This window comes from Mesoplodon bidens (genome assembly GCF_964165515.1).
Source record: "Mesoplodon bidens genome assembly, chromosome: 6".
Lineage (NCBI taxonomy): Eukaryota > Metazoa > Chordata > Mammalia > Artiodactyla > Ziphiidae > Mesoplodon > Mesoplodon bidens.
This window is the reverse complement of record NC_138162.1, coordinates 27,753,396-27,769,221: the sequence shown is the minus strand read 5'-3', so window position 1 is coordinate 27,769,221 and position 15,826 is coordinate 27,753,396. Positions and strand designations below refer to the sequence as shown.

The following is a 15,826-nucleotide window of genomic DNA, read 5'->3' as shown; positions in this document are numbered from 1 at the left end:
TCAGGCAAGTCACAGGATGAAGAAAGAGGAAGATGAAAGTGCTTTAAAAAAAAAAAAAAAAAAAAAAAAAAAGAAGTCCTTTTTTCCCCCCTCTCAGGGTTTTACCAGGATCCCTCTGATCTCAGACAGGACGTCTTTGGACAAATCAGGATCTTTGATCACTAGTAAATTAGGACATGTAGGTGAAACTCTGTGATCTGCCTCTTGCCAAGGAATCAGTGCAGGGTTCTATCCTTTTACTCAACCAAGAATGTAGTAGGGGAAAGCAGTGACATAAGCGGGAAATGCGTATGACAAAGATCTTCTCAGCCAAAGATAACTGGTCAGGATCTCTTTAGGCCTCCCAAACAAAGAGCTGGTCAAAATACAGAAACCAGACTGCTTGTTGCTGAGGAGGAGCCAGTTGCCTTCCACACAGGAGGCCTTCATTAGGAAGCCTAGACCCAGGCCGCAGTGTAATAATTAGCAGGGACTGCTGGGGTGAGCAAAGAAAGGAATAAATTGCTTTTAGCCACAAAGAACCTGTGACTTTAGGTGGAGCCTCTGAACTGAAGGCCAATTATTCCATATTAAATTATAAGTGTATAATTTTCCAGTTTAAAATGGCACTTTGCTAACAGCCTCTAATAGAGCACCTCTCAACTGTCCACTAAAACATAAACAATGACAGTGAAAAAAGATGGAAACTCACAGTGCCAACCTGAAGGGATAATCAGTGAGGGATTTCTGTCTCTCTCTCTCTCTCACACACACACACACACACACACACACACACAGTTTTACCTCATGGAAGACCTGAGCTTCTCCTCTGAAGACAGAGATCATGGGAGAAAACCTAGGGAGATTTCCTTTCTCTGCTGTCTTCCCCCTGAAGCAGAGGTCCAGGACCTAGACTGCTCAGAAGAGAAGGATGCTGTCACTCCACTGCATGAGGTCTGCTCTTTGAATTTGCCTGCGACTGTCTCCTCTGCCCCCTTATTCTTCTAACTGTATTTAGAGACACACTGTGGGACAACTAGGAAGGAAGTGGCAGGGGCACTGGCGCTGCTGTCTTGCTCCTGAGAGGAACAGACACGCATGCTGGGCGCCCTAGCTTTGCATGCACTGCACTGTCATGGCAGGGGCGGTGTGAGGAGATGCCAGTTCACTGGAGCTGAGGCACTCCAGTAGGAAGCCTGCTAATTTGGGGTTGGACTTAGCCCTGTGCACACCAACCTGCTCTTAAGCTTAAGCTCTGAAGAGTGGGCCAAGAGCTTCTGTTGAGGAAAACTGAGTGTGTATAGATCTTGCCCCACTTAAGACTGAAGAGGGAGAAATAATCACATATCACATGGGGTCTTGGGGAAAAAAATACTCCTATTTTATTTTTATTTTTTTACATTGTATGGTCAATTTATATATAATGTCTAAAACAGGTAAATCCACAGATAGAAAGTAGAATAGTGGACATCAGCGTCTGGGGAGAAGGGAAAATAGTGACTGCTAATGGACATCGGATTTTTTGGGGGGGGGGGATGAAGAAATTTTCTGGACTTAAACAGAAAAAAGATGGTTGCTCAACTTTGTGAATATACTAAAACCCACCAAACTGACCACTTTAAAAGGGTGAATTTTGTGGTATGTGAATTGCATCTCAGTAAAAATAAAAGAAATGATATCTTTGCATATTTGAGATATAGACTTAAATTCATAACTGCTATATATATAAAGCACTTTTGAGATTATAAAGTTTTTGTTTTTGTTTTTTTATTGAAGTATAGTTGATTTACAATGTGTTAGTTTTAGGTTTACAGCAAAGTGATTCAGTTACACATATATACATTTTCAAATTCTTTTCCCTTATAGGTTATTACAAAATATTGAGGCTAGTTCCCTGTGCTATATAGTAGGTCCTTATTGGTTATCTATTTTATATATTAGTAGTGTGTATATGTTAATCCCAAACTCCTGATTTATCTTGCCACTTCCCCTTTGGTAACCATAAATTTGTTTTCTATGTCTGTGGGTCTATTTCTGTTTTGTAAATAAGTTCATTGCATCATTTTTTTTTTTTAGATTCTACATACAAGCAATATCATATGATATTTTTCTTTCTCTGTCTGGCTTACTTAGTATGATAGTCTCTAGATCTATCCATGTTGCCGCAAATGGCATTATAGCATTCTTTTTTATGGCTGAGTAATATTCCATTGTATAAATATACCACATCTTCTTTATCCATTCATCTATTGATGGACATTTAGGTTGCTGCCATATATTTGTTATTGTAAATAGTGCTGCTATGAACATTGGGGTGCATGTATCTTTTCAAATTATGGTTTTCTCAGGGTATATGCCCAGTAGTGGGATTGCTGGGTCATATGGTAGTTCTATTTTTAGTTTTTTAAGGAACCTCCACACTGTTCTCCGTAGTGGCTGTACCAATTTACATTCCCACAAATAGTGTAGGAGAGTTCCCTTTTCTCCACACCCTCTCCAGCATTTATTATGTGTAGACTTTTTGATGATGGCCATTCTGACCAGTGTGAGGTGATACCTCATTGTAGTTTTTTTTTTTTTTTTACATCTTTATTGGAGTATGATTGCTTTACAATGTTGTGTTACTTTCTGCTGTATAACAAAGTGAATCAGCTCTGTGTGTGTGTGTGTGTGTATATATATATATATATATATATATATATATATATCCCCATATCCCCTCCCTCTTGAGCTTTCCTCCCACCCTCCCTATCCCACCCCTCTAGGTGGTCACAAAGCACTGAGCTGATCTCCCTGTGCTATGCGGCTGCTTCCCACTAGCTATCTATTTGACATTTGGTAGTGTATATATGTCCATGCTACTCTCTCACTTCATCCCAGCTTCTCCTCCACACCCCACCCCGCCCCCGTTCTCAAGTCCATTCTCTATGTCTGCATCTTTATTCCTGTCCTGCCTCTAGTTTCATCAGAACCATTTTTTTTTAGATTCCATATATATGTGTCAGCATACGGTATTTGTTTTCCTCTTTCTGACTTACTTCACTCTGTATGATAGACTCTAGGTCCATCCACCTCACTACAAATAATTCAATTTTGTTTCTTTTCTTTTCTTTTTTTTTTTTTTTTTTTGCGGTACGTGGGCCTCTCACTGCTGTGGCCTCTCCCGTTGTGGAGCACAGGCTCTGGATGAGCAGGGTCAGCGGCCATGGCTCACGGGCCCAGCCGCTCTGTGGCATGTGGGATCTTCCCGGACCAGGGCACGACCCTGTGTCCCCTGCATCGGCAGGCGGACTCTCAACCACTGTGCCACCAGGGAAGCCCAATTTTGTTTCTTTTTATGGCTGAGTAATATCCCATTGTATATATGTGCCACATCTTCTTTATCCATTCATCTGTCGATGGACACTTAGGTTGCTTCCATGTCCTGGCTATTGTAAATAGTGCTGCAGTGAACATTGTGGTACATGTCTCTTTTTGAATTATGGTTTTCTCAGGGTATATGCCCAGTAGTGGGATTGCTGGGTCGTATGGTAGTTCTATTTTTAGTTTTTTAAGGAACCTCCATACTGTTCTCCATAGTGGCTGTATCAATTTACATTCCCACCAACAGTGCAAGGGTTACCTTTTCTCCACACCCTCTCCAGCATTTATTGTTTTTAGATTTTTTGATGATGGCCATTCTGACCAGTGTGAGGTGATACCTCATTGTAGTTTTGATTTGCATTTCTCTAATAATGAGCAGCTGAGCATCTTTTTATGTGCCTGTTGACCATCTGTATATCTTCTTAGATCTTCTGTCCATTCTTTAAGTTTTATTTTATATTGGAATATAGTTGATTTACAATATTGTGTTAGTTTCAGGTATACAGCAAAGTGATGCAGTTATGCATATCTTCTGCCCATTTTAAAAAAATTATTTTATTTTTTTAACATCTTTATTGGAGTATAATTGCTTTACAATGGTGTGTTAGTTTCTGCTTTATAACAAAGTGAATCAGCTATACATATACGTATATCCCCATATCTCCTTCCTCTTGCATCTCCCTCCCACCCTCCCTATCCCACCCCTCTAGGTGGAATATTACTCTGCCAATTATTTTTTTTAATTTATTTATTTTTGGCTGCGTTGGGTCTTTGTTGCTGGCTTTCTCTAGTTGCAGTGAGCAGGGGCTACTCTTTGTTGCAGTGCACAGGCTTCTCATTACAGTGGCTTCTCTTGTTGTGGATCACGGGCTCTAGGTGTGCGGGTTTCAGTAGTTGTGGCACATGGGCTCAGTAGTTGTGGCTCGTGGGCTCTAGAGTGCAGGCTCAGTAGTTGTGGCGCACAGGCTTAGTTGCTCTGCGGCATGTGGGATCTTCCCGGACCAGGGCTCAAACCCGTGTCTCCTGCATTGGCAGGTGGATTCTTAACCACTGTGCCACAAGGGAAACCCTCTGCCCATCTTTTTGATTGGGTTGTTTTGGTTTCTTTTGATATTGAGCTGTATGAGCTCTTTGTATATTTTGGAGATTAATCTCTTGTTGGTCGTATCATTTGCAAATATTTTCTCCCATTCTGTAGGTTGTCTTTGTTTTGTTTATGATTTCCTTTGCTGTGCAAAAGCTTTTAAGTTTAATTAGGTCCCATTTGTTTATTTTTGTTTTTATTTCCATTACTCTAGGACACAGATCCAAAAAGATATTGCAGTAATTTATGTCAAAGAGTGTTCTACCTATGTTTTCCTGTAGGAGTTTTAAAGTATCTGGTCTTACATTTAGGTCTTTAATCCATTTTGAGTTTGTTTTTGTGTATGCTGTTAGAGAATATTCTAATTTCATTCTTTTACACGTAGCTGTCCAGTTTTCCCAGCACCACTTATTGAAGAGACTGTCTTTTCTCCATTGTATATTCTTGCCTCCTTTGTTGTAGATTAATTGACCATAGGTGCGTAGGAAAAAATACTCCTATTTTAGACTAGTATTGTACCGTTATGCTTCTTTTTTGTAACTCTTATCTCAGTAGGAAATTTATATGTGTGATTATTCAGTAATGTCCATCTCTCCCATTAGGATTGTAGAATATGCAAGCTCTAAAGAGCAGAGAACACATCTATTTTTGTTCAACACTGTATCTAAGCACCTAGTATCAAACCTGGTCCATAGCAAACAAATATTTGTGGAATCATGAATCAATTGCTGAAGAAACTTCAGAGAAGATTGACAGAAGAAGAGGGTAAAAGAGCATAGGAACTTGTCCAAATTTTTTAACTCATGTTGGTGTCTCACATCCCTGATTCTGTTGAACATGGGTTTGACATGAAACCACTTGGCATGTATGATGTAGGGACCATTTTTCTTTTTAATAAATGTCACAAAATCCTGCAGGGTGCTAGGTGCCTTAGAAAACAGAGGATAATCGAAAACAGGGGCTTTATAAGTGTCTCAGGAGTCAGAAAACTTGTAAATCGTAATTTGGAAATCAAAGCACTCTCCATTTTCAATGCAGCAAGAATAAGAAAACAACCTTAATTTGGAGTCTGAAGATCCATGCTGTATATACAGGAAAGACTTCTTACTGTAGATATTTGTGAAGCACAAGAAATTGGAAATCATGATGCACCTGGGTACAGTTTTACATAGACATGCACATCTTTGGGACAAATTGCCCCATTTTTGATTCCGAGAAGTTGCAATGGTTGTCAGTTTAAATATTAACACATGGGTACATGAAAGCATGGCTCCTACATATTTTTCATGTGGAGGAACTAACACATAGAATTAAAAAAAAAAAGGATAGTGGAAAAGACATAAAACAAGTTATCTGGGTTAGGTTGGTAATAGTACTCTCTGAAAAGGGGAGGGGAATCTTACTCCTTCCTCAGCATATGTTCTCAACCTCTTATCAAACATTTCTGAAAGAGGACTGCTCTCCTGTCTATGTTAGCAAAACAATGCAATGAAAGAGAATTCAAGAACTGTGTTGTGTGAGATTAAGTATGGTTGAACGTTTTCTCATTTTCAGAAGTTAATCAGCTTTGTGAATCTTTTGTGTAGTTATTCTACAACGATGTTCAAAAAACATGGAAACACACTCTCAACTCAATTCCTGGCCTTTATTTTAGCGGGAAAATTGATGAAGATCTTATCCCACACAAACAAGTACAAGCAAGTGGCATGTGGTCACCATTTTGACAGCAGAAGGGGGGACATCTAAGGAATTCTTATGTTCACTTTCCTCAAAGTACATTCTGATTCAATCACCAGGTCTTAATTCTAGATCACATCTTTGATCCAAGCACCATTGCAAATGGAATACAAGATACAAAGAAATGAATACAGTTCCTTTTTGCTTTTCTTTTTGCCACATCAAGTTCCCTAGTGGGAAATCTCAGTGGAGAAAGTAATTCTGCTGTTGCAAATGTGCTCTCAATTCAGCTGTGAAGAGCCTTCCTTCAGGAAACAACCATTTCTTTAGAAAAAGAAGACATGGTGAAATATTTTCTCCGTAACATGTTTTATTCAAACTAGAAGTTTCCTAATGAAGACGTTTTATCTGCAGTTACCATGTTCATCCCATTTCCTAGCAAGGTGTACTGAGCTGATGAGATGTTTAAATAAGACTGCCATGGATACTAGGTAATGATGATAATAATGTAGCCAATACACCGTGGTTAGTATGTACTAGGTATTATTCTAAATGCTTTGAAATATTAGTTCATTTACTTCTCACCACAACTCTGAGGTAGACACCATTATCTCCATTTTACAGATGAGGAAATTGAGGCACAGAGAGGTCAATTAACTTGACCTAGTTCACACAGCTAGTAAGTAGAAGAGCTGGGATTAGACACTAAATAGTTATGGCTCTAAATCCAAACTCTTATTCGCGACCCTCTAAGCTTGTATTTTCATGTACTTAAGAAAATATATGGGTAGGCGTCAGGCCATGAAAAAGAGCACTTTAGTTCTCACCCACGCACTGAGAAGAGGCAAGGATTTAGAACATGCTCCTGATGAAATGTTTGCCCTGTCACAACAGAACAAGAATTCCTCAATATCTTAGCCAATAATTTTCCAACAAGAAGATAGATAGATTACCTAAGATATGTCATCATTGAATGAGGCACTTTTCTCATCACTTTGAATGAATGAATCTGACTTTGTTTCTAGTATAATACAAACACCATCCGTGCAAATTGATCTACACACATCAAATATTGTGCTTCAAAAGGAAGTTTCTGACAGAACTAAATACATCAGTTCCTTGGATAGTTAATATTAAGGGTTCACAGAACAAGATTCTTGGGTCTGTCTTTCCTGTATATGTCACAGAAACACCAAAGGCTGACAGCAGTCTACTGGTCTGGATGTCATGGTTTTAATCTGAAGAATAGATTTTATTAAAATCAATCTGAACCTCAGTTACTTTATCTGTAAAAGAGGTTTTAAATAGACCTAAATCACTGGGTTATTAATGCAAATCGTAGAAAATAGTTGTAAAAAACATTTTGTAAATTGTGAGATCTATGTAGATATTAGGGACTCATTTTTATAACTGAGGGATGTGGATATCCTCAGTATTTCAAATAAGTTGATTATAAAATTATTCTGAAAACAGGAAAGAGATAAGAGCCCTATAATTCTAACAACCTCAAACATACATTCAACTCTGTGTGTTATTCATCCTTTGTGTTAGTAAAGCACCTTTTTTTACAATACGATGAGCTGGTGGTGTTTAAAGAATACTGTGTCATTACTATAACTACGCATCGTGGTAAGGGAAGAGGAAGAGTAATCAACCAGAAAAGCCCCCAAATCTTTTTATAAATGAAAGAGCAAACCAATACACTTCTACTCCCCCAAAGCATAAAGTTGCCTGATTTCTTGATAACACGGTTTTATCTCGACAGGAGGGTCTTTACTCTTCAGTCAGGACAGCTCCTGAGGGCTTTCTCTCTCAAGGGTCAGCCTCCTCTCTCACTCTTGCTGCCTTTCAGTATCTGCTTCTCACTTCCCCTAGGCAGTGTGGATCCAAACGCTGATAGACAAAATCCTGAAAGTTCGCCAGAGGCAATGATAATTTTACAATAAAATGACTGGAGGAAGAGGATACAGATAAGTCTAGAAAGTATACCTAGATACAAACTAAATGTGGAGAGGGAAGATTTTCGATTCCTTACCTACCAAGAAATCTAAAATCAGGCAAGCATAGCCTGGAGGGCTTCCAAATAACAGCCTTCAAATTCTGCCCTTTCTGATTCATATTTATAAGAATACGAAAATATGAATAAGTATGATTCGTATCAAGCTGTAGATATGAATCCACCCCCATTCCCACCACCAGACCAGCCTCAGGTTCCATCAGCAGGCAGCTGCCAGCCCTGTTGGTGACCAACCCGTACTGATCTGGTGCTGTTGCCTTCTGCATCAGCATTTCCTGATCACTTTTATTATGTTCTAATGTAATAATTTACATTAGTTTCAAAGCACACACTACTGTATTTTTCTTTTTTAAATTGAGGTGTGAGTGACATGTAACCTTATATTAGTTTCAGGTGTACAATGCAATGATTCGATATTTGCATATATTGTGAATTTTATTTTTTTATCGTAGAAGACTTTAAAACTGCCCTTTATCCGTTGTTGGGAGTCATTTCTGATATTCAGACAGTATTTTTGTACCTCGCTGTGCCTGATTTTGGGTATGTAATCTTGCATAACATAAATATTAATAAATCTTTATTAATGTTAATAAATATTAATAAAACATAAATAATAATTTTTTAAAAGTCTTTGAAATACTTTTTAAAACCTTTACAGTAGTGGATTTCGACTGAGGGTGATCCTGTCCCCAGGGGACATTTTGCAATCTTTGGAGACATTTTTGGTTGTCTCTAATGGAGGAGGGGCTGTTACTGGCATCTGGTGGGTAAAGGCCAGGGATGCTACTATGCATCCTACACCCTACAATGTAGGATGTCCCCTCCTCCATACAGAAAAGAATTAACTGGCCCAAGATGTCAATAATGCTGAGGTAGAGAAACTCTGCTTTACAGCAAATAAGTTCACTGAAATGCCATGAATTTGCACTGGTTAATCTGAAAAGTGCTAGAGAAAGCAGCAATCTTTAGTCCTTTTAGTTAGGCCTTAAGCATCAATCTTTACTTGTCCTTCTAGTTAGTCCTAAGCAGCTCAGTTAGACCTTTTATTTGAGTCCAGCCTCTAAACACTGGTGCTGGGAAGGGCCCTCAGAAAAGCGTCACTTGAGTTTCATGACTAAATAACTTTGCTCTTGACAATTAGAGTAACTTACAGAGTTCTGGGCCAGGAGCCTTGTTTGGGTCTGTAATGCTCTGGTTCAGTGTGGATGACATTCAAAGAGGAGCAGGCTTGTTCTCTGCACTGAGCAGAGCAACCAAAAGCAGCCTCATCACAACTTCTTGAGACCTGAGCAGAGCTTGATCCCTGGTTATGCCTTTGAAGTCAGCCAAGGCTCCCAGCCTCAGCATGCCTCCCCTCCCTGCATCCAGAGCCAATCCTGGTCCCTAGTGGGAAGCACCAAACATCTTCGTCTCAAAGTCTCGTGGCTTGGCTGCTCATGGGGTCCAGAAACTGAGGTTCCCTTTATTCCCTAAGATCCATCCTGGCTTTCTCCTCCTCATCTATTTACCTAGGCTTCAAATCTGGTTCTTATTGCTGAGTTCTAGAAATATCTCCACCAACTTATAGGCCCATGCCCTATGCCCTGCCTTGCTTTTGACATTTCTCTTTTAATGTCCAGCCTCTGGACTCGGAACTAAAGTCGGGTGCCTGGGCACTGCAACTGATTTTTAGACTATGCAGCCAAGGTCAACTTCCACAGTTAGCACATGGACCTGGCCTAGTTCACTGGGCACCTAGTTTCCTGGGATGGTCACTGTCCTGCTATGAAGTCGCTGCCAACTCTAGACAATTCTCATTGTAGGGCAGCCTTTCCCTTCCCATTTAAAATTTCATATCTGCCTCCACAAACCCCCTATTTCCTTTTTCTACATGATTTTCCCCCATAACACTTACCTTCTTACAAACACTATGATTTACATATGATTTATGATTTTTAGTTTAATGCCTGGCTTCCCCCACTAGAATATAAATTCAATGAGAGCAAATAAATCTCTGTTTGGTTCAGTAATATGTCCTCAACACCTTAATCAGTGTTTTGCATATGGTACATGGCCAAAAAATTACTTGTTGAAGGTTGAAAATATGATCAGTCCCCCCCATTTACAATTATAAATACAGAATGCAAGTAGAAATGGTCTGATTGAATCAAATGGAGTCTCCTTTCAGATAAAGTACATCTAAATGACTTTCAAAATTGAGAAGGATTTTCTAGTTCTTGAAAAGGCTGAGCTTGTCTCAGGGTATCAATTCTTACAACCATAAAATACTGTGACCTTTGAGGCTGCATTTAAAATATGCTTCATTTAGATCACACTTAATTTATGGCAATTAATTAGCATTACATGAATTAACTGTTTACCATGGTACTTTCTATTCTGTCCAGTGCTACCTAATCCTTAGACCTGACCTAAATGGCCTAAGACTTGCTTGGTATTTAATTAAATTTTTATTGGAAGTAATAATGGAGCAACTGTGTGATCCCAAATGAAGAGCCCATAATAAGCAGTTTCTGGATGACAGGCTATTTTAGGTGCCAAAAGACAATCTAATCTTGGTATATCTGGATCAGTTTTTTCTTTAACTCAAAAGAAATGTATTCAAGAAGGCAAACAAACCAAAAACCCTAATGGAATTCTAATGCTTTTTATTCATACTTTCAGTATTAAATTAAAAAGTTACAAAAAAAAAGTTACTATTTCATATTTATAAGAATATGATTACTCAAGTATATTTGTGAATGAAAAAATTTAAATATGACTTCCTTATTTTGTCTTTGTTGCTGAAAAGAGAATGTACAGGTTTATCTCTTTTGAGAACTTAAATCTGTGTATGGTTGTTGTTCAATTTAATGCATACCAAGGGAACTGATGTAGGAAGGGAAGGAATGGAGAGGGAAAAATGAGGAAAAAGAGAAGCCTTAAATATATGTCACTAATTTGACTACATTTGTTTTGATAAAACATTGGTAAAATTTGTTAGTTCAGGCAATTTCTTTCCTCCCTTCCCACATCATGTAACACAGCGTGAGAAATTATACAACAGTTTAGAAATGGTTACAGAAGTTAACTATGAAGGTTAATAGCTAAAGCCTGGGAGACCAGGCATCCTCTTTTTGTTTGTTTGTTTATTTGTGGAAGTATAGTTGATTTATAATATTGTGTTAGTTTCAGGTATACAGCAAAGTGATTCAGTTTTATATATATATATATTTTTTTCAGATTCTTTTCCATTATAGGTTATTACAAGTTGTTGAATACAGTTCCCTGTGCTATATAGTAAATCCTTGTTGCTTATTTTATATGTAGTGGTGTGTATCTGTTAATCCCAAACTCCTAATTTATCCCCCTTGCCCTTTCCCCTTTGGTAACCATAAATTTGTTTTCTATGTCTGTGAGTCTATTTCATCCTCCTTATAATGACGAGAACCTTGGGGAAAAAATTTATTGTTGGATTTGTGGATCAGAGGAATTCAATCCTCTCTGTCAAGGTCAACACAATTAGCATTTGTCTACAGGAAGAGATGGTTTAATTTGAATGTTTTCCCTTTGACTTGGCTATTGCCATTTTCTCAGCTAAAAGTGACTTTGACTCTGTGGGGTGGGGTGAGGGGCTATCTGTTCAAGTCCCTGCCACACAGCCTAGAGAAGACAGGGAATTCGAGAGCCAAGGTGCCACTTTCAGCTCTGCTTTCGACGACAAACACTGTGTTAAAGGACTTGGCCATCCTTTGGGATAGCCTCTATTTTTGCCAGTCCTCCCAAAATGTCTAGCTCTTTTACTGATTTTAAAATTATACATATTTATGATTTAAAAAAATTGGAAATTACAGAATAAAAAGCAAAATATAAAATTATTCACCTATTAACCTACAACTCAGGAATAACAACACGTAACTTCTACATTTCTTCAATCTCTTTTCTATGGGATACATGTACACACACACAAATACGTACACACACAAATACATGTTCAGATACATATACACACATACGTATCATGTTGCATTCTTTTTATTTAGAAATAATCATAGGTTCCTGGTGTCTTGACTTTTTCCACATAGTGTTACATCATGAATATTTCCCCTTTCATTAAAAATTCTTAAAAAATACCATTTTCTGAGATTGTACCTTATGATGGTTAGCATTATTTGTAAAAATTATATTATTGGATATTTCTAATTTATGTTATGACAAAATAATTTTAGTCCATAAAAAATAATTTACATTTCTGATCATTTCCTTAGGAAAGATTATTTGAAGTAGGATTTGGGGTTAAAAAGGAGGCTTATTTTAAGGCTATTGAAATATACTGTCAAATTGCTGTGCAGAAAGGGTATATCAACTTAGTCTCACTAGAATTGTACTAGAATCCCAAGTTTTTTCTCATCCTTGACAGCATAAAGCATTATTTTTTTAAAAAATATTTTGCTAGTCCACTGACCATTTTTGCAATGCGAAGCTGATTGTATTTGTTGGGTAACACTGTTGATAGTGGGTTCTAGAATAATTACATAAACTGCAAGAGCAAAGTCATGCCATTTCAGCTTAATTAGAATAGTTAGCTGAAACAGTTGTTATTTTCTAATGCCAACTGCAGGGTGTGTATTTTGGTGGCTACTGGGCTAGAAAAAAAGACTGTTAAGATCTTTACAATAACATTTCTAATGCATTTTATTACCTTATTTTACTTTAATGTTTTCAAAGGAAACATCTCCATATAAAGGATCTTTACTTCAAGTAATATGTTTTTTTCTCTTATGGAAAAATTTAATCCACAGATACTAAGAAAAAGTTACCCATCTCAAGATAGACCCCTCCTCCCATCTTCAACTCTCCTATATGAAAAGTCAGAATAGACTTTTGACTTTCTCTTAGAAATTGCCTTATTTATGTACCTTAATCTTTTAGAACTAAGCTGAAGAGAGGTAATAAAGTTAATTAAACAGGAGGCAAGTGAATATTTAAGAATCAGAATTTATGGAAGCAATTTTAGGGAAATCTATGATTTAACAGAGTTTAGTTTTTGCTCTTTACTCCTCCAAAAAAATTATGGAAAACCTACTATGTGCCAGGCATTTTGCAATATGCTGTTGATACAAAGTGAAAAAGATATAGTCCCTGCTCTCCAAGGGATCACAAATTACAGTAGTCCCCCCTTATCCACGGAGGTATGGTCCAAGACCCCCTCAGTAGATGCCTGAAACTGTGGATCATACCAAATCCTATATATACTATGTTTTTCTAATACATATATACCTATAATAAGGTTTAATTTATAAATTAAGTACAGTAAGATATTAACAATAACTAATAACAAAATAGAATTATAACAATGTACTGTAATTAAAGGTGAATGTAATCTCTCTCTCTCAAAATATCTTATTGTACAAATTTAATGCCTTTTCTGTCTTAACTAAGCACTTACCATGGCTGTGGCTGTAATTTTTGCAGTTTGAGGTGGGACAGCAGAACTAGCATGTATTACTTTTTTTTTCTTTACAATTTCACAAACAGAAGATTTGTTCTTACTGTTCAACCTCAGCATGTGATTTTTTTCTTTCCTTATTGAGAACTTTTACCTTTTCACTTAAAGAAAGTGCTTTACAGCTTCTCTTTCGCATATCCAATTGCCAGCATCACTACTCTTGCGCTTTGGGGCCATTAATACGTAAAATAAGGATTACTTGAACAAAAGCCCTGCCATATCATGACAGTTGATTTGATAACCAGACGGCCTCTAAGTGACCGATGGGTGGGATAATTTGGACAAAGGGATAATTCACGACAGAGCAGGATGGCACAAGATTTCATCATACTCAGAATGGAGCATGATTTAAAACTTATGAACTGTTTATTTCTGTAATTTTTCGTTTAATATTTTTGGTTGACTGTGAGTAACTGAAACCACGGAAAGCAAAATCATGGAATGAAAACTTAGAAGTTAATAATTACCATCATCTATTGAAAACTGGGTGTCAGGCACTTTATCATAGTATTTTTCATGCTTAGAAGATCCCTAATACAGGCATTATTAGCCTTACCCACACACTCACAGTCCTTGGGAACAGTTACTTTATCCCATTTTATATCATATTCTTCATCTGCACAGTTAGAACTATAACCTACCTTATAGGGTGTTGGGTGGATCAAATGAAATTATAAAGTGTCTAGTCCAGTGTTCTGTATAATAAATATTCTCACCTCTCCTCTTGTCTTCCTTGAAGCCACTCTGGTAGCAGGTGACCAAACTCCGGATGTCTTTGAAAGGCATCATTGTTTGGAATGAGTAAACTAGATAGAGGTGACATCATATGGGTGAGGGTATACCCAATGAGCCGACTGCAGACGCCCACAGGTCATTCTGCAAATACCATCAGTAAATGCTGAAGACTATTTTAATGTTAAGGGTTACTTCTTTTAACTTAGGTTTTCTTAGCCCTCCCACTCTACTACTTCCCTAACTCCCATGCCAATGTTAGAAGTTACTGCATATTTTTAAAAAATTTTATTGAAGTATAGTTGATTTACAATGTTGTGTTTAATTTCTGCTGTACAGCAAAGTGATCCAGTTATACATATATATTCTTTTTGTATTCTTTTCCATTACGGTTTATCACAGGATATTGAATACAGTTCCCTGTGCTACACAGTAGGACCTTGTTGTGTATCCATCCTACATATACTAGTTTGCATCTGCTAATCCCAAACTCCCAGTCCTTCTCTCCGCCCCCCACCCCACAACCACAAGTCTGTTCTCTGTCTGTAAGTCTGTTTTTGTTTCATAGATATGTTCATTTGTGTCATATTTTAGATTTCATTTATATGTGATATCATATGGTATTTGTCTTTCTGGCTTAGTAGGATAATCTCTAGGTCTATCCATGTTGCTGCAAATGGCATTATTTCATTCTTTTTAATGGCTGAGTAATATTCCATTGTGTATATGTACCACATCTTTATCTGTTAATCTGCTAATGAACATATAGGTTGTTTTCATGTCTTGGCTATTGTAAATAGTGCTGCTGTGAACATAGGGGTGCATGAAGTTACTGCATATTTTTTTTTTTGTTTTTTTTTTTTTTTTTTTTTTGTGGTACACAGGCCTCTCACTGTTGTGGCCTCTCCCGTTGCAGAGCACAGGCTCCAGATGCGCAGGCTCAGCAGCCATGGCTCACGGGCCCAGCCTCTCTACGGCATGTGGGATCTTCCCGGACCGGGGCACGAACCCGCGTCCCCTGCATTGACAGGCGGACTCTCAACCACTGTGCCACCAGGGAAGCCCCTGCATATTTGATTTTGATATGATCATTTGCTCATGACTTGAGGAAATTTGACCCTTTTCTATAACAGGAAGAAAAGGATTAAGGATAACCAAAGGAGCTGTGTTCTGGCCCTCACTTTCTCAGTTGTCAGTTCCATATGTTCTAAATGGTATCATGGCTTGTTTTAGCACCATGTTGATACTTTCAGAGTTTAATCCTGGCTCCCATGAACACCTGACCAGTAGGTATTTGCAGGATCTCATTAGAACACTAATAGTTACTTACTGAGTACTCACCGTGTAGGAACTCTGAGAGATCTATATTCCTACCTTTACTCACATACACATTCATTCCCATATTTATAATCATTATCCATATATCCTCAGGATTTTTATAAAAGTCCTAGAAGGAGGGTTATAGAAAATGTCTTAATTATTCCTCATC

General features: G+C 37.7%; 1 protein-coding gene across 1 annotated transcript in view; it reads right to left on the bottom strand.

The window, feature by feature from the left end:
- The window catches only part of PLPPR1 (phospholipid phosphatase related 1), a 65,251-nt gene that overhangs the window by 24,775 nt on the left and 24,650 nt on the right, over positions 1-15,826 (bottom strand). The window lies entirely within an intron of this gene.